Raw genomic sequence first — 19,355 nt, forward strand, 5'->3', positions numbered from 1 at the left:
AATTTCTGAGGAGACTTTGATAAACATGTTGGTTTGATATAAATACATGGCTGCTTTAAAAAAGAAAAATAATTAAATAGCTATGAAAATGAATGTCAAGAAGACATCAACATCCAGGTGGGTTGTAGCAAATCTTGGCAGACCAACACTTTCACCACCACAACAAGAAAAGACAAACAAATAATATTTTTAAGGTTATCAGAGAGCTGTGGAAGGAGCAAGGATTGGGTGAAGTTCTAGGGAAGCAGAACTGTTCTAAGGTGAGCTGATGGCCACCACCTGTTTTACCCTGAGGGCTTTTGCTAACTCTGGGTGCAGACTGGAAAACGAAATGGTCTTGGCAGAAGGCATCTGCCTAAGAACAACAAAAGCAGCAAAACTTTTAGTGATTGAGCAGAGCTGGAGGACAAATTGCAAACTTGAATGCCCCCATGTTTTTACCATGGACATTTGTTGGGTTCTGGGGTGGTATGGGAAGCTGGGGAGCTAGGTCGCAAGTTTCTAGAAGGCAGAAAGAGCTCTCCTACTGTCTCTTGGTGTTTAGGCAGCAAAAACTCACCAGGAGTGGGGGCCTACCTCAAGAGCACCAAGCGTCTCCCCCTTAACATATTTAGCAATTTTTAAAGCTGCATGGGATGGGAAGTTGGAGACGTGGACTGGGAATCTCTGGAGGGAACAGATCCATCTTCTGTAGTCCTTCTGGACTGAGGAGATGAATGACTGCCAAGCTCTCAACCAAAAGCCCAGGAGAAATCTTCCCAAGAATAAGGGCAAAAGGGAAGTAGAATTTTACTTAAAGTGCAAACTATACCCAAACCAATTGAATCCCTGATTGAATTAAGATAATAAATTTCCTACTCCATCTGCCTAACAGAAGAAAAGAAAAAACCTTTTGTGGTGGGGAATACCCTCATTTAAAGCCTTTGTAGTATTTGAAGCCACAATGTCTGGCATGCAATAAAAATTGCTAGACATAAAAATAAACAAAAGACTATAATCAATATGATAAAAAACAGAGAACAGAAGTATATCCACAGATGAGCTCAATATTGGAACTAACAGATAAGGACTTTGGGAAATTATGATTAATATGTTAAAGAGCCACCAAGAGAGCATCTTAAAAATGTTTATATGAAGTTCATATACAGAAGTTTCTTACTAAAGAATCAGGAGGAAAGCCTGGAAATGAGCATTTTTAAAGAGCTACCACATGGTTTTGAGACACTCTTGTCTTTAAATAATATAGCTCTTTGATCTTCTGCACCAGCGTCATCTAAGATGCTCATTAAAATGAAGGTTCCCAGGCCTTACAGGGGGTGAACTCTTCCTTGGGATAGGGCATAAGAGTCTTACTTCAAATTAGCATTTGAGGTGATTTGGAAGAGCTATAAAATTTAACAAGAATTTCTTTTAAGAATATTGCTTCTATTGATTTTTGGTGACTTAGCATGTCCTGCAATAGCTCAGAGAGAATTTGTCTCATGAGTTCACTGATATGCTAGGGCTAGCCACAGTTTCTATATGTACATCTTTGTAAATGGTGTATTGTAAATTGATCAGTCAATTTGTTCCTGCACAGCACTTAGGTACTTTTTGTTGATACTGGTGGCCAATGAAAATTTTAACATAAATAGGATGGGATAGTAGCAGCCCATAACCTTGTCGCTGTTAGGTGCCATCGAGTTGGTTCTGACTCATAGCGACCCTGTGTACAACAGAATGAAACACCACCCAGTCCTGTGCCATCCTCACAATTGTTACTGTGTTTGAGCCCATTGTTGCAGCCTCTGTGTCAATCCATCTCCTTGAGGGTCTTCCTCTTTTTCACTGACCCTCTACTTTACCAAGCATGATGTCCTTCTCCAGGTACTGATCCCTCCAGACAACATGTCCGAAGTATGTGAGACATAGTCTCGCTATCCTTGCTTCTAAGGAGCATTCTGGTTGTACTTTTTCCAAGACAGATTTATTTATTCTTTTGGGAGTCCATGGTATATTCAATATTCTTCTCCAGCACCACAATCGAAAGGCGTCAATTCTTCTTCAGTCTTCTTTATTCATTGTTCTGCTTTTACACGCATAGGAAGTGACTAAAAACACCATGGCTTGGGTCAGGCGCACCTTAGTCTTCAAGGTGACGTCTTTGCTTTTCAACACTTTAAAGAGGTCCTTTGCAGCAGATTTGCCCGCTACAATGTATCTTTTGATTTCTTGACTGCCACTTCCATGGATGTTGACTGTGGAGCCAAGTAAAAGGAAATCCTTGACAACTTCAAATCTTTTCCCCATTTATCATGATGTTGCTTATTGGTCCAGTTGTGAGGATTTTTGTTTTCTTTATGTTGAAGTGTATAACTCACACTGAAGGCTGTGGTCTTTGATCTTCATCAGTAAGTGCTTCAAGTCCTCTTCACTTTCAGCAAGCAAGGTTGTGTCATCTGCATAAATTTTTTTTTTTTTTTTTTTTTTTAAAGCAGGCTGTTAATCAGTCTTCCTCCAATCCTGATGCCCCATTCTTCTTCATGTAGTCCAGCTTCTTGGATTATTTGCTCAGCATACAGATTGAATAGGTATGGTGAAAGGATAGAACTCTGATGCACACTTTTCCTGACTTTAAACCATGCAGTATCCCCTTGTTCTGTTCAAATGACTGATCTTGATCTAGTTGAAGGTTCCTCATGAGCATAAATAAGAGTTCTGGAATTCTCATAACCTTGACACTAGATTATAACAAAAGCAAGTTATACCAGATTGTACCACACATGTGCTCGTTTATTAAACAAACAACATTTATCAGCATGCAGACAAAAAGCTTATGAGCTGTTCTATAAGTTACATGAAGTTTCAGCATTCTGTTCTTTTTAAAGAAATATATTTTATTGTGTTTTTGGAGAAAATTTACATGGCAAATTAGGCTCTCATTTAACAATTTCTATATGTATTTTGGAAACCCTGGTGGCATAGTGGTTAAGTGCTATGGCTGCTAACCAAAGGATAGGCAGTTTGAATCCACCAGGTGCTCCTTGGAAACTCTTTGGGGCAGTTCTACTCTGTCCTATAGGGTCGCTATGAGTCGGAATCGACTCGACGGCACTGGGTTATATGTATTATTCAGTGACATTGGTTACACTTTTCACAATGTGTCAGCATTCTCATTGTTTCCATTCTGGTTGTTCTGTTTCCATTAATCTAGCTTCCTTGTCCCCACCAATCTTCTCATCTTTGGTCTAGGGTAAACATTGACCCATTAGGTCTCATTTAGATGATAGTTTAGAGAAGCACAGTACTAATGGGTGATTTATTTACGTATTTATTTATTTTTGAGCCTCTATGTCTTTTGGCTAATAGGTGACCACTGGGAGTGGTTTGAGTTCCAAGTTTAAAGGGTATCCCAGGGTGATAGTCCCAGGCGTTCCTCTAGTCTCTACTGGCCTAGTAAATATGGCCTTGTATAGGAATTTGAGCTTTGCTCTACATTTTTCTCCCATTCTATCTGGGACCATCTATTGTGTCCTTGGTTGGAATGGCTGGTGGTGGTGGTGGTAGCAGGGCACCATCTAGTTCTGGTCTTAAGGTAGGTGAGGTCATTGTTCGTGTAGACTAGTAATCCTAGAGAGTAGTTTCTTCTTTGAGTCTTTGGTTTCCTTCTTTCTCTTTTGCTATAGATGCATAGAGACCAAAATTTGTACCTTAGATGGCAGCTCACAAGCTTTTAAGACCCAGATGCTACTTACCAAACTGGGGTCTGGAATACTGCCTTTATGAGTTATATTATGGCAGTTGGCCGAGTTGCCCCTGAGACTATGGTCCTAAGACCTCAAACCCAGTAACCCAATCCCATAAGGTGTTTGGTTATATCAAGGAAGTATCCATAACTGTGCCCCCTTGTGCTTTATTTTATGTATGAATATATATGCAACACACACAAACATGTGTATACATTTTCCTACAGAAACACTTCACATGTGCACTTGTATATATTCATGTGTGCTTACGTATATGTAGATGTAGATGTATAAAAAATATGTATATGTATATGTATATGTATATGTATATGTATATGTATATGTATATGTATATGTATATGTATATGTATATGTATATGTATATGTATATGTATATGTATATGTATATGTATATGTATATGTATATGTATATGTATATGTATATGTATATGTATATGTATATGTATATGTATATGTATATGTATATGTATATGTATATGTATATGTATATGTATATGTATATGTATATGTATATGTATATGTGGTTGCTATGAGTTGGAATCGACTCGACAGCACTGGGGATGTATATGTATGCATACATATCTGTCTATGTAACCACATACACATTTTTGGTTGTTACTACAGTTGTTTCAAAATTGTATATATTGTGGCTTTTACCAAAATTGTTCCTATTCTTGTATACTTCTAAGTGTCATCTTTTACCTTGGTTAAGTTGTGCTGACTTCACCCTTATTCAGCATTGCCCTACCCATCACCAAAACTAGCAAGTGTCTACTATCTAGAAAGTGATTCCCCTTCTCTCTCACTACCAACCCTGGTAACCACCAAAGAATGCTGCTTTCTGTATGTACACCTATCCTGGTCTTTTTTTGATAGTGAAATCGTATGGTATTTGTCTTTTTGTGACTGTTCTATTTCACTTGGAGTCATGTCCTCCAGGTTCATCCATGTTACAGTATATTTTGAGAACTCATCAATATTCTTTATGGCTGCATAGTTTTCCTTTGTGTGTATGTGCCACACTTTTTTTATACATTCATCTGTTGATGGGCAATTAGATTGTTTCCTTCTTTTCACTATTATGAATAACCTTGCAATGAACATAGGTGTGGATACATCTATTTGTGTCAGTAGTTTTAGTTCTCTAGAGTATATACCTAGGAATGGCAATTCTGGATCATAGGGTATTTCTATTTCCAGCTTTTTGAGGAAATGTCATACTGTTTTCCAAAGCAGTTGAACCGATTTACAATCCCACCAGCAGTGGAGCACAGTTCCAATTTCCCTGCAACTTCACCAACATTTGTTGTTTTCTGAGTTTTTTTCTTTCTTTCTTTCTTTCTTTCTTTTTTTTTTGGATCAGTGCCATTTTTACAGCAGTGAGATGGTATTTGACTGTGGTTTTGATTTGCAGTTCTCTGGTGGATAATGATCATGAGTATCTTTTCTTGTGTTTGTTGGCTGCTTGAACGTCCTCTTTGGTGAAGTGTTTGTTCATGTCCTTTGACCATTTATTAATTGGGTTGTGTGTCTTTTTGTTGTTGAGTTGAAGTTTTCTATATATTTCAGAAATTAGACCCTTATTAGATATATCATTCCCAAAGATTTTTCCCGATCTGTAGGCTCTCTTTTTACTCTTTTGTTAAAGTATTTTTTACTAGCAGAAGTATTTAATTTTAGGAGGTCCCAGTTATCTAACTTGTTTTCTGTTGTTAGTGCATTTATGGTTGTGTTTGGTAATCTATTACTGAAAAAATAAGTCCCATAGTTTTGTCCCTATATTATCTTCCAAGAACTTTATAGTTTTGGCTTTAACATTTAGGTCTTTGATCAATTTTGAGTTACTTTTTGTGTGGTGTTAAGTATGGATCCTGTTTCATTTTTCTGCAAATAAATATCCAGTTTTGCCAGCATTGTTTGTTAAAAGAGACTGCTTCTTTCCCATTGAATGGACATTGACCACTTACCAAAATGGACCGCCTATAGATGGATGGATTTATTTCTGAGTTCTCAATTCTGTTTCATTGGTATATGTGTCTGTCATTGAACCAGTACCAGGCTGTTTTGATTACTGTGGCTGTATAGTATGTTTTGAGGTTGGAGAGTGTGAGGTCTCCTACCTTGTTCTTCTTCAATATTGCTTTGGCTATTGGGATCTCTTTCCTTTCCATATAAAGTTAGTGATACTTTTTCCGTTTAACAAAGAATATTGTTGGAATTTGGATGGAGACTGCATTATATCTACAGGTTGTTTTGTGTAATGTTGATATTTTCACAAATTTAAGTCATCCAATCCATGAGCATGGAATGTTTTTCCATTTTTTAAGGTCACTTTTTAGTTTCCTGCAGTGGTGCTTTATAGTTTTCATTGTATAGGTATTTTACATTCCTGACTAGGTTTATTTGTACATATTTTATCCTTTTGGAGGCTACTGTAAAATTTTTTTTTTAATTTCCTTTTTGGAGTTCTCCTTGCTGATTTTTGTATGCTGATCTTGTATCCCGCCACTTTACTGAATCCTTATATTAGATCCAGTACTTTCTTGTGGAATCTCTGGGATTTTCTATGCAAAGAATCATGTCACATGCAAATAGAGATAGTTTTACTCCAGTTTGGATATGCTTTATTTCTCTTTCTTGTCTTATTGCTATGGCTGGAACTTCCAGTACAATACTGAACAAAAGTGGTGATAGTGGGCATCCTTGTCTCATACCCATTCTCAAGAGAAAGGCTTTCAGTCTTTCTCCCTTGAGAACAATGTTGGCTGTTGGTTTTGCATATATGCCCTTAAATATGGTGAGTAATTTCCATTCTATTACTAATTTACTGGGAGTTTTTATCAGGAAAGGGTGTTGGATTTTATCAAATGCCTTTTCTGCATCAATTAAGATGATCATGTGATTCTTTCCCTTTATTTTATTTATGTGGTGTGATTGTTAAGGTTGTGTGTCAACTTGGCTGGGTGATGATTCTCAGTGGTTTGGCAGCTATGATGTAATTTGGCAGTCATATAGTGATGTGATCACCTCCATGATGAGATTTGATATAATATGATTACCTCCATGATGGGATCTGCTGTGAGTAGCCCATGAGTTGAAAGGCAGTTTCCTTGGAGATGTGGCCTGTATCCAATATAGGTGGACTTCCTGGCAAGGCTCTAGGCTTTTGCTCACTCTGGGTCCTGTTTGTCTGACTTCTGGTTCTCAGAAGAACTAGAAGCTTACCTGCCATCTTGCCTGCTAATCTTGGGATTTGTTGGTCTTCGAAGCCTGTGAGCCAGGGCCCTGCTATCTGACCTGCCGATCTTGGATTTGCAGGGCCTGTGGCTATGTGAATCAGGAGAAGCCTCCAGCCTGACTCACTGACTTGGGACTTTCCAACCTCTATAACCATGTGAGCCATTTCCTTGATATAAATCTCTTTATATATACAGTCATAAACTTCACTGGTTTTGCTTCTCCAGAAAACCCAGACTAAGACATGGGGTAAATTACGTTAGTTGGTTTTCTAATGTTGAACCACCTTTACATTCTTGGTATGAATCCCACCTGATCATGATGCATGATTTTTTGATATGCTGCTGGACACTATTTGCTAGAATTTGGTTGAGAAATTTTGCATCTATATTCATGGGGAATATTGGCCTGTAATTTTCCTTTTTTGTGGTGTCTTTACCCGGTTTTGGTATCAGGGTGATGCTGGCTTCATAGATTGAATTAGGGAATATTCCTACCTTTTCTATGTTTTGGAAGAGTTTGAGTAGAATTGGTGTCAGCTCTCCTCTAAATGCTTGAAAAAATTCCCCAGAGAGGCCATCTGGGCTGGAGTTTTTTTTTTTTTTTTTTTTTTGTGGTAATTTTTTGATCAGCTTTCTATTTTTTTATTTTAGGCATTCTGTCCACACCTAACTTGAAAGAGCCACTCCAGGCAGAAGCAACAATACTCTAGAGCAGGATTCTGTTACTCTCATAGTTGGTATCAGGCATCTAGAAATCCTTATACCCACTGGCCAGAAACAAGTTGGCAAACTTTGGATACCATCACTAAGGATAAAGGTTACATCCCTGTCGCCTTAGGCTGAGCTCTCTAGAGAAGCAAAAACAGTGAAGTGTATACACACACACACACATATAGACAGAGAGAGAGAGGTTTATCTCAAGGAAATAGCTCATGTGACTATAAAACCCAACCCAGTGCCATCGAGTCGATTCTGACTTGTAGCGACCCTATAGGACAGGGTAGAATTGCCCCGTAGAGTTTCCAAGGAGCACCTGGCAGATTTGAACTGCCAACCCTTTGGTTAACAGCTGTAGCACTTAACCACTACACCACCAGGGTTTCCTCACTTGACTATAGAGGTTGGCAAGTCCCAAGTCCACAGGTGGGGTGTCAGGCTGGAGGCTTCTCCTCTGTCACGTGGCTTCAGGAACTGATGAACCCAAGATCGGCAGGTTAGATGGCAGGTTGTTGGCTCATAGGCTGTGGAGGTTGACAAATCCCAAGACCAGCAAGTAATATGGCAGGCTGTTGGCTCATGTCCCAAGAACCAGAGGTCAGATGATAATGAGCTGGATATAAGATCCAGAGCAAGTGAGTGAGCTTTGCCAGAACATCCACATAAATGTTAGATGCAGGCCACACTCCCAAGGAAACTCCCCTTACAATTGATTGGCTGATAGCATCAGGTCATATCATGGAGAAAGACTACATCATTATACAACTTCCAAATTACATCATTACATAGCTGCCATACCACTGAGAATCATGGCCCAGCCAAGCTGACACATAACCTTAACCATCACAGCTGTGTAACTTATTTATGCAAGGTATAAAAGGTCTCTTGAATATCATAGCCAATCCACATATCTTGAGTATCTATAACTGCCCAATGAGAATTCATTCCTAACGTTTATCACACCATTTAAAAAACAAATAATTTCATCAATAATAATTCATTTCTAATATCACTGTGCCAAAAAAGCAATTTATCAGGTGTTAATTGACTAATGGCTAACAGAAGATCTTGTAGTAGCTGTCTCTCCAGCATGGTCTTTCTGCTATAATGCTGGCTGACCACCTCGGGGGATAGATCCCTGACTGGAAGGCTGGTTGCGCTGGCCCTAATGTCCACTAACAAATACTCATACAGGGTCACACGGCCTGGGCTGAGGTATTTAAAGTGAGTAACAGACGTCATAACAATATTTAAAAATGGTTGGCTCTAGAGATGACAGTACTGAGAAAGGAGATAAAAGAACTGCCCCTGTAGCACTTCATAGAGGTAGGGAAGTGACTGCAATGGCTGACAATGTCATGATCCAGAAACACCATGTGATGTTGCAGCAATGGCTACATCTGACAAGTGAAACATTATAGAAAAAAGATTAATCATAATTGGAAATACATACATTGAACACTAAATTTAGCACTGTGTTAAATTCTTAAATATACTTCAAATCATTCAACCTTGATAATTGTGTGAAATTAACATGGAAAAATGAGGCTCAGAGGAGTTAGGTAACTGTCCCACTGTTATCCAGTTAATGAATGAAGAAACCAATATTTAGCCATCTGACTCCAAATCCTATGCTACTTATAAAGAAAAAAAAAAAAAAAGGTGAGGAGGAGAGTGATGTGGCTTAATGAACAGACATGTTAAAAATATGTAGGCATTTTAGTGAACACTGATCTGGGTTATGAAGCAACAGCTTGGGGTGGCTGTCAAGAAAGCTAACTCAACCTCTAGCTGCAATAATAATTAAAATAGCTACTATCTATTGGGTACTGGCCACATGCTAGGCATGATACTAGGCACTTTACATGAATTAACTCATTTTATATTCACATCAATCGTATGAGGTTATTCCTTTTATACTAATGAGGGAACTGAGGCTCAGAAAGATTAAAGAGCTTGCTCAGGATTGTAGCAGCCTTGGAGATAAAATTCGGTAGCTAAAAGAGGGGCTTCTGTCCTTTTCTGGCTACTCCAAGGCCTTCCTTGGGGATCAGGAAATGTATCTGTTTGGGAAAGCAAGGGGAGGATCTTGGGTTCACTATACTTTAGTCATTATGTACCTGAGTGAGTGGTTCTCCAACACTAGTGTGAATAGAATTCACCTGGGGAATTTGATGAAATAGAGACCTCCAAGCTCACACTCAGAGATGATGGTTCAGAATCACACTTTAAACCACTGTCCTGAGTGATTCTGATGTCTGGTGGTCCTCTGAGGACACCGTGAGGAATACCAGATACAGGATGAATTTAAGATGAGAAGTTTCAGGCACAAGGTAAAGACTTTCTGAAGAAGGGATTAAGAAGAAAGATTTCACATGCACACACACACAAAAAAAACTTATTCCTAAGGCTCTCACAAAAGAACAGGTTAAAATTATGTACAATTACAGAGGATCTTAATTTCTTGTTTATCCAACTATATATAGTACATGACTTTAAAAATAATGGCTTTGCTGCTTTTATAACAGCCATAAAAATAATAATACAGCCAGTAAAAATAATATTTTAGAGGAATATAGTGACATGGAAAGACTGCACAATAAAATTTGAATATAAAAAAGCAGTACAGAAGTGGTGTGTACAATCTGATCCTGATTTTGTGAAAAAAATTCATTTTGCACTGAAAAAAAAAAGACTGGAATGGAATATTCATGTAATTCCAAATAGCCATTCTGGGCTGGAGAATGAGTGTTTCTTTACATATTTCTATATTTTCTGAGGAAACCCTGGTGGCGTAGCAGTTAAGTGCTATGGCTGCTAAGCAAAAGGTCAGCAGTTCGAATCCGCCAGGCACTCCTTGTAAACTCTACGGGGCAGTTCTACTCTGTCCTGTAGGGTAGCTAGGAGTCGGAATCGACTCGACGGCAGTGGGTGTGTTTTCTAAATTTGATCCAGTGAACCTGTATGAGTGTGCATACTATTTTGATGTGTGTCAAAACTTCATTTTTTAATAGATTTAATTTTTTTTAAGGGAGTTTTAGGTTTACTGAGAAATTGTGCAGAAAGTAGAGAGTTCCCATACTCCTCTCTGCCTCCTGCAGACTGTTAATCCTATCAATAACATCTTTCATTCCTGCGGTAATTTGTTACAATTCATGAATACTGATACATTACTATTAAGTACTGTCCGTATTTTACATTAGAGTTCATTTTCTGGGTTAAACAGTCCTATGGGTTTTGACAAATGCTTTTCATAGGTCCTCCTTAATACATTTTTTACAACAGAAAAAACAACATAATATGAAATTAATCAGTAACCTAAGAGAACTGCTTACAGAAGAAAAAAAAAACAAACTAAAAAGATCAGCAGCAAAATAAAATGGAGATGTATGAAAAGAGCAGTGATTTCCTCATCTCGCGATCAGTGGGAATGTAAGCTCTCTGAGGAGCAGGCCTGGCTGAGTGACCCCACAGCGAAATACATCCACTCGCCTAGGCAGTGCTCCTCTCAGCATGTGATAAGATGGCATGTAATATGATGGCATGTAGTTACGTGCTATTCAGAGCACAGTTTTTGTGGTATCGAACCAGGTTTCTATCTTTACCAGTAGTTTTACTGATTATTTTATGATGAGAGGGACAGATAGAGTTAGGGAGAGGGTGGAGGGAAAGAGAGATGGATGGAGAGAGAGAGAGAGACAGACAGACTGACTGAACTCTTGAAGCAGGAGTCTTTGGAGCTAACAAGTTGTAGGATTGCGGGGGAAGCCGCCCCAGGCCCTGAGGTTGCCAGGCAGAGCGCGGACAGGGCGGGAAGGGGCAGCAGCGCCCCCGCCTGGCTCCTCGGCGCCGGGAAGGTTCACCCCGCCCGCCCAGGTGCCTGGAGAGCGCCCTGCTCCGAGCTCTCTCCTTCCCGGCTCCGCGACTCCCGCGCCCGCAGCTGTGCTGAGGCGGCAGTGACAGCCTCAGGCGAGGGGCACGGCGTCCGTGCCGCTCCCGCTCCCCCTTTCACCGCAGCGCGCGCCGCTGGCCATCCCGGAGCAGAGACTGCCCTTGCAGGGGCTCCGTCTCCCCGGACGCTGCCAAGGCGCGCGGTGACCGGCCGGCGCGGGCGCGCAGGGGGCGAGGGCTGCGGGGGGCGGCTGGCCCTCTCGCGGGGGAGGCACCGGCACTGGCTGAGGGGCTCGGGCCTGGCCCCCCTTCCTCGAGTCTGGGAACGCCTGACCCCGCTCCGCTGCTGCCTATGGGGATCCGAGAGTTTCCCGGCGGCGCACCCAGAGGCAAGACCATCGCCGTGTGAGTAGCGCATGGGGGGGCGCACGGCGCGAGGGCGCGGGAGGGCGCTGGCGGGCGGGCGCGGGGTCGACCCCTGGCACCTGGAGCCCTGAAGTCTGAGGCCAGGGAACGCGGGCGGTGACAGCCGCTCAGAAGTTGAAACCATGCTCGCCCGCGCCGCGCTCCCCAACGCGCACTGGCCCAGGTGCTCGGGCAGGGCACGGAGCGGGACCCGGCACTGAGGCCGCCCGGGAGCCGGGGAGGGCGCGTGTGGAGGGAGGAGATTTCTCGCCTCGGAGATGCTCATTCTCCTAAGCCGCCTTTTCTCTGTCCTCTCTCCTCCCCCCTCGCCCACCTGTCCGGGTGCCCGCGGCCACAGTGGCATGAGGAGGTCGCCGGACGTCAGCCCCCGGAGACTATCCGACATCAGTCCCCAGCTCCGGCAGCTCAAGTACTTGGTGGTGGACGAGGCCATCAAGGAGGACCTGAAATGGTCGCGCTCGGTGGAGGACCTCACCAGCGGGCCGGTGGGGCTCACGTCCATCGAAGAGCGGATCCTGCGCATCACCGGGTACTATGGCTACCAGCCCTGGGCAGCGAGCTACAAAAGTAAGACGCCCCTCATGGCCCCAGCCGGCTGGGTCTCTCCCCTTCGGTTAGCACAGCAGTCCCAGGGAGAACATGCAGCGACGCGCCCGTCGCCCGTCTTGTCTTTGTCCCTGGACAGATAAATACACAGGTTTGCAACTTTTAGGAAGCGGCCTGGAGATAGAGTTTTCCTGGAAGTTTGGGGTTCTCCGATCCATTTTCTTTCACCCCTCCCCTTTCACACACAGTCTCTCCTTATCCTTATCCTCTTCCTCAGGTGTCACGCCCCTGTTCTGGAACACCTTGAGAAACACTTCCGAAAGTCAAAGTATCTGGACTGTGTGGCTTTCCTGGGATATTAAAGCAGTGCCTCGCCCCGGGTCGGGACTCTGCTGGCTCAGTTGGAGAGTGCAGAGTTAGCGGGCCTTGATCTGAAGTATCTCAGGCCCTGATTATGAAGGACAATTCTTGAGTCCTTCATTTTAGATCTCACTTATTCCCTTTGCCCTAGGACTTTATCTGTTCTCCGTGTGGAGGTTCTATATGGATCATTCATTGTAGTTATTGGCATTTGTTCCTGCAAGATGAATGGTTGGTGTCAGGTGGAGCAGCTGAAACTTTTCTTTGCCACTGGGCCCCAGATGATGGCTTTGTCCATGCTGTGATCGATTACCCAGACGTTACGTATGTGACGGCGGTGATTTATGTAGATGTCTTTATTTTTTTCACGTTGGTTACAATAATCTTCAGATACCTATAAATGTAACCATAATTAGAGGCCCCACCACTTTAGTCTGACGTAGCAAAAAGGGATTGTCATTTACCTCCTCAGTGGAAGAAATTGCTATTTACCTATATTGCTTGCAATAAGGACTGACAGCTTGTTAATTTTGAGATGTGTTTTTGCCCTTCGTTGCTTGAAATTAGAACAAGTTTATTGGTCCTTAGGGAAAAAAATCAGGATTTTGTAATTTAATATTCATATTTCATAATCATATGTCTATCTAGAGATTATTCCTAATACTCTTGAGTTCAGGCCAAAGAGAAATGGTGTGCTAGCAGTTAGCTGGTTAGTTTTAAGTTATGTGCAGGAAGAAATACAGCATTTAGATGGTGGCGATTACATTTCATTTGGTATAAACCTTTAAAAGGTCATCTGTGTCTCCTCCAGTCTCCTGCCTTTGCTGCTAAAACTGTAGCTGATGTACTGGTTTTGGATTATACTGAAGGAAGACAAAAGACCAAGTTCTCTTGTCTGCTTGAAAACACTGGGCATAGGATAACAAGAATTAAAACTCGTTGGAATGAGTGTCACTAAATGGTGCACGTAGGAACTGTTGAATTACTGTATGTTTCACTGTGTATATTCTCAACAACAAAATAAATAAAATTAACTAAAAAAAAAAAGCCATTGGAAACCATTTTTCTTATGGGTACGGATAAGGAACTCAATTTGCAGTTCCGGTTTCCTCATAACTAAAAACAGTGGTACAAATTACAGGCTGCAGGGGTTCATCTGTTTAGCCCCTAAGTCATAATAAGGTTTATCTTTATAATTCTGTCCGTGACTGGCCCTGTGTGCTTTGTGGAAATTATCACCAAGCTTTGTGACTTCAGGGGTTGGCCGGGAACTTGCAGCAGCAATGACTGCTTTGGTACAAACAGACTTTATAATTAAGGCAGGAGAAAGAGAATATGGAAAACGAGCCCCTTGTGGCACCAGTTGTATTGATAAATACCCTCTCTCTGAGCTTCTTCAAGGTGTAAATATTAGCGGACAAGGCCACAGTGACCCCTGTGATTTGAATGAGATCAGCTCACTCCAGTGTTTCTATCCCACAGAGAATTCTTCTTTATTCCAAGGAATTTTCCTTTTACTACAGTGCTTTAGGTTACAACTGACATTTTGATTGAATTAATTGGATTTTATGTTTAAACTTAGAGAGACTAATGTTTTATTAATACATTGAAGGGGTTCTAGAGAAGCATTTTTGCTGTTTGCCATTTCTACCCAAGTAGAAGAAAATAATAAAGAGGCTTATCTGTCTGCAGATATTAGCTAATTATTTTATTTGTTAGTTGATGATCACACTCAATGAAATGGGAGAGACAGTGATCACAAGGGAATATTCTTCTCATGATTTTCAGAGCAAGTTATGGGATGCTCCAAGCCAGGTCCTTGATGTTGGTATGTCACCCAGCAGTCACCTTCGAAGTAATTGATCTGTGTCCCAACTGCAGGAGTTTCCAGATGAAGGTTTCTAGACTATTTAATAGGTATAAGTCAGCTGCCTTTGCAGCACCAGCAATCATTTTAATGACTGAGTGTTCTTAACTTTGTACTCTGAATTTTTAGGTTTTACTTTGGGTAGTATGATAAATGAGATGTTTGCGAACAGCACAGACATTACCTTTGCTGAGTATTCTCAACTCAATTGGTGAGAATTGCAAGCTTCACTATAGACAAGTGAGTTATTTGTAAGAAATTGTTTTTAAAAAAAAATCCCAAAAGCTCCTGGGTCTGAGAAGGATGGTTTGTATGGAACATTCAATTGAGAATGAAACTATAAAGAAGGTGGGGAGGGCTGAATTCCTCCTCTCAGTGGCTAACGTCCTCTGAAACACCACATTCTGTGTTTCTAAACCAAACCGATCAGCAGTACTCATTGTGATTGTTTGCATTCCCAGAGCCCCAAAAGCACCTGAGCTATAGTTGTTCAATAAATCTTTGTTGAATGAATGAATGGATGCTGCCCTCTAGGAGAGGGAACCTTTGTATGTACCTTCCTTGGGGATTTGTGTCATTAATTCTTTATGTTGACTTCCTGTTAGTTTGGAATTGCTTTACTCTTTTCTTGTTCTTCCATGGTAAATGCCCCCCTTGGTTTTCTGAACCATAGGCTAGAGCAGAATTCTCAATGACAAGCTTTAGTTTACACTAAGGTTTCTCATTCTCAACACTACTGATATTTATTTCTGTAATTCTTTGCAGGGTAGGAGTGGTGGGGGGCTGTTCTGTGCATTGTAGGATATTTAGCGGCATCCCTGGCCACTCTTTCTTAGATGACAATAGCACCCCTCAACCAAGTTGTGAAAACCAAAAACGTCTCTAACTAACTAATCAGTTGCCATTGAGTTGATTCTGACTCGTGGTGACCCCACATGTGTCAGAGTAAATCTCTGCGCCATAGGGTTTTCAGTGGTTGATTGTTTTGGCAAGTAGATTGCAGGCCTTTCTTCTGAGGTGTCTCTGGGTGGATTTGAATCACTAACCTTTCCCTTAATAGACAAGTGCTTAACATTTGTGCCACCCAGAGACCCCAGAAATGCTCTAGGCATTGAGAAATGAATACCCCCAGGGATAAAATCTCTTCCTGTTGAGAACCACTAGTTTAGCCCAAACTCCAAATGTGTGCTCCACATGAACTTTCCTTTTCATAGTGCTAAACTGGAAGACCTGCCTTCTGAATTGCTGACCTCTTTTCAGCTGTCCTTCTGGACCACGTCTTAGGCGTTCATGACTAGCTAGATTCGAATAAACAGCCTTCTGAAGCTTTGAAAGAGCCTGTTGCTTCTGCAGCTTTGATTCTGCATCCACTCACCATAATTGATGCCCTGTAGAAAGTGCTTTAGAAATCAGAACAATTTGGATAGCTTTCCTTAATGGCTTCCTTTCTTCTCTCCTTTTTACCAGAGAAGAGAAAAGACCAACTGGAATATCTTCTGCTCTTCCTTTCCTTCTCACTTCTCTGATGTAGACACCTATTGGGGAGGAGGTGACTGTAGAAGGGAGGGGAATGGGCGAAGGTCAAGAAGAACCCATCTGTACAGGAGACCGCTAGACTGAAGGGCTTGACATTGTAGAGGAATCGGTGGCATGTCAGTGAGGAATGATTGAAGAAGTAGCATTTCTTGGAGATCCCAGAGGGAGGCTCTTAGCGGGATGAAGAAGCATCTATAAATCTTCCTTTATGTTCACTTAGCAAACTTTTTTGGGCATTTGTTATATTCCAGAACATAGAGATAAGTGATGGACAGAGAGGCTCGCTGGACCAATGTGTCCTCATCAAGGAACACTGATAGCCACAAAGCTGAATGTAGAAAACAGGTACATTAGGGGCAATTGTTTATATTCAGCAGGAGTGTTTATCTTTGCAAAAGGTTTACTTAAGGGCTGATTTTAAATAATGAACTCTCAAACACTTTTCTAGTATTTTTTTTTTTTTTTTTTAGAAACAGCTTTTTGATTTTGGGGAATGGGGAGAAGTCATGTTGATAGCATTAAAATGAAATACAGCTGTCTTTTGAGTGGATTTATTAACACTAGCATGGTGCTGGCGTGTTCAGATGCATTTTTTTTTTTTTTTAGAACGTGGCAGGTTTAGTTCTAAATCACATGCAGAGTGAAGGGTGGGTTGATCCCAAATGAGCAGTTTAGGATGTGTCTGACCATCCCATCTGTAGCCACTCCAGGCTGCCATTGTTGATGGGAGTCCTGGCAAGACCCCTACAGAGTACCAGGCAAAACCCAGCTTAGCCGGATGGAGGTTTTGTAGTCCAAGCTGAAACAATGTAAAACCCTTACCCTGTTGTGGTGGAAATAATGTAGGGTGCTGAATAATACACGTGGCAATGAGGATGGTCCAGGATTAAATGTTATAAAGGGTTTGTATGAGGTGAGGTGGATGGGTTTGTGGAAAAAAACTACCTTTCCACTCTCCGTGTACTTTCAGACTGAATGATGAGTATGGATTGCTGACGTAGGTACCAGTCCTAACTAGAACAGTGGCTCATAGTAGAGTTGAATTCATGGTGAGCGGTTTCTATTTGATCCTCCCAAAATAGTAAAGGTCAGGTCAACAATTCAAAAATGACCCACTTGTAAGAGATTTAAAATTTGGTTGTAAAAGTTTCTAGCATGGAGCTTGGCATAGAAAATAATACAAGATCAGAAAGATTTAAAAGAACGACTTGGAGGGCGGGGTGGTGAACATTAGAGCACAGTATTTTCTAATGCCTCAGAGAGTAAATTTCATTCCCCAACATAAACAGAAGATAACAATTTAGTAAATATTTTTTGTGAGATTCAATAAAGTTAAAGTGCAGACCTATTATTATTATTTTTATGTTTTTTTTAAGTTCTTTAAGTGAAAGTTTACAAATCAAGTCAGTCTCTCATAAAAAAATTTATATACACCTTGCTATATACTCCTAATTGCTCTCCCGCTAATGAGACAGCACACTCCTTCCCTCCAGCTTCTCTTTTCGTGTCCATTCGGCCAGCTTCTGACCCCCTCTGCCCTCTCATCTCCCCTCCAGACAGGAGCTGCCTACATAGTCTCATGTGTCTGCTTGGTCCAAGAAGCTCACTCTTCACCGGTATCATTTTCTATCCCGTTGTCCAGTCCAATCCCTGTCTGAAGAGTTGGCTTTGGGAATGGTTCCTGTCTTGGGCTAACAGAAGGTCTGGGAACCATGACCACCGACATTCCTCTAGTCTCAGTCAGACCATAAAGTCTGGTCTTTTTAAGGGCATTTGGGGCCTGCATCCCACTGCTCTCCTGCTCCCTCAGGGGTTCTCTGTTGTGTTCTCTGTCAGAGCGGTCATCGGTTGTAGCTGGACACCATCTAGTTCTTCTGGTCTCAGGATGATGTAGTCTCTGGTTTATGTGACCCTTACTGTCTCTTGGGCTCATAATTACCTTGTGTCTTTGATGTTCTTCATTTTCCTTTGCTCCAGGTATGTTGAGACCAACTGATGCATCTTAGATGGCCACTTGCTAGTGTTTAAGACCCCAGACGCCACTCTCCAAAGTGGTATGCAGAATTTTTTTTGATAGATTTTATTATGCCAGTTGACATAGATGTCCCCCAAAACCATGGTCCTTAAACCCCTGCCCCTGCTACGCTGGCCTTCAAAGCATTCAGTTTATTCAGGAAACTTCTTTGCTTTTGGTTTAGTCCAGTTGTGCTGACCTCTCCTGTACTGTGTGTTTTCTTTCCCGTCACCTAAAATAGTTCTTATCTACTGTCTAATTAGCGAATACCCCTCTCCTTCCCTCCCCTCTCCCATAACCATCAAAGAATATTTTCTGCTCTGTTTAAACTATTTCTTGAGTTCTTATAATAGTGGTCTTATACAATATTTTTCCTTTTGCAAATGACTAATTTCACTCAGCATAATGCCTTCCAGATTCCTCCATGTTATGAAATGTTTGACAGATTCATCACTGTTCTTTATCGATGTGTAGAATTCCATTGTGTGAATATATCCATGAATGTATTTATCCATTCATCCATTTAAAATGCAGAACCATTATGTTTTAAAGAAACACAGTACTCCCCAGTCTGTGCAGTTATAAACCCTTTGCATCTGGCTATGAAGGGAAAATGGGCTAAAACAAAAATAAGAATATAAATGTCTTTATGAGACAAATTGGAGCAGATATCTTTTGGAATGTCTTCGCAGTTCACAATGGCCCACTTATCTGCCCTGCATCACGCCCACAGGTGGGCCCTTGGCAGCCAGACTTCATCACGTAACCTCTTCCTCCTGGCAGCAACAGATTAAACCAGTGTGGACCGCTGATCTACACTGACTCAGTCAGTTCCTCTCCCCAGCATTTGAACATAAAACCAGGAGTTTTTGTTCTGGTCTGGGCTAATCTCTTGAGTGGACGAGATGCTGACAGGGGCTATTCTGTCTTCCATGTAGATGGAGAAGCAGAGAAAACCAGTCTACATAGAAGAATAAGGCAGGTGTGTAAGGCAATCCAGAGAGAGCCTTGGC

The sequence above is a fragment of the Loxodonta africana genome, chromosome 25, assembly GCF_030014295.1.
Source record: "Loxodonta africana isolate mLoxAfr1 chromosome 25, mLoxAfr1.hap2, whole genome shotgun sequence".
Taxonomy (NCBI): domain Eukaryota; kingdom Metazoa; phylum Chordata; class Mammalia; order Proboscidea; family Elephantidae; genus Loxodonta; species Loxodonta africana.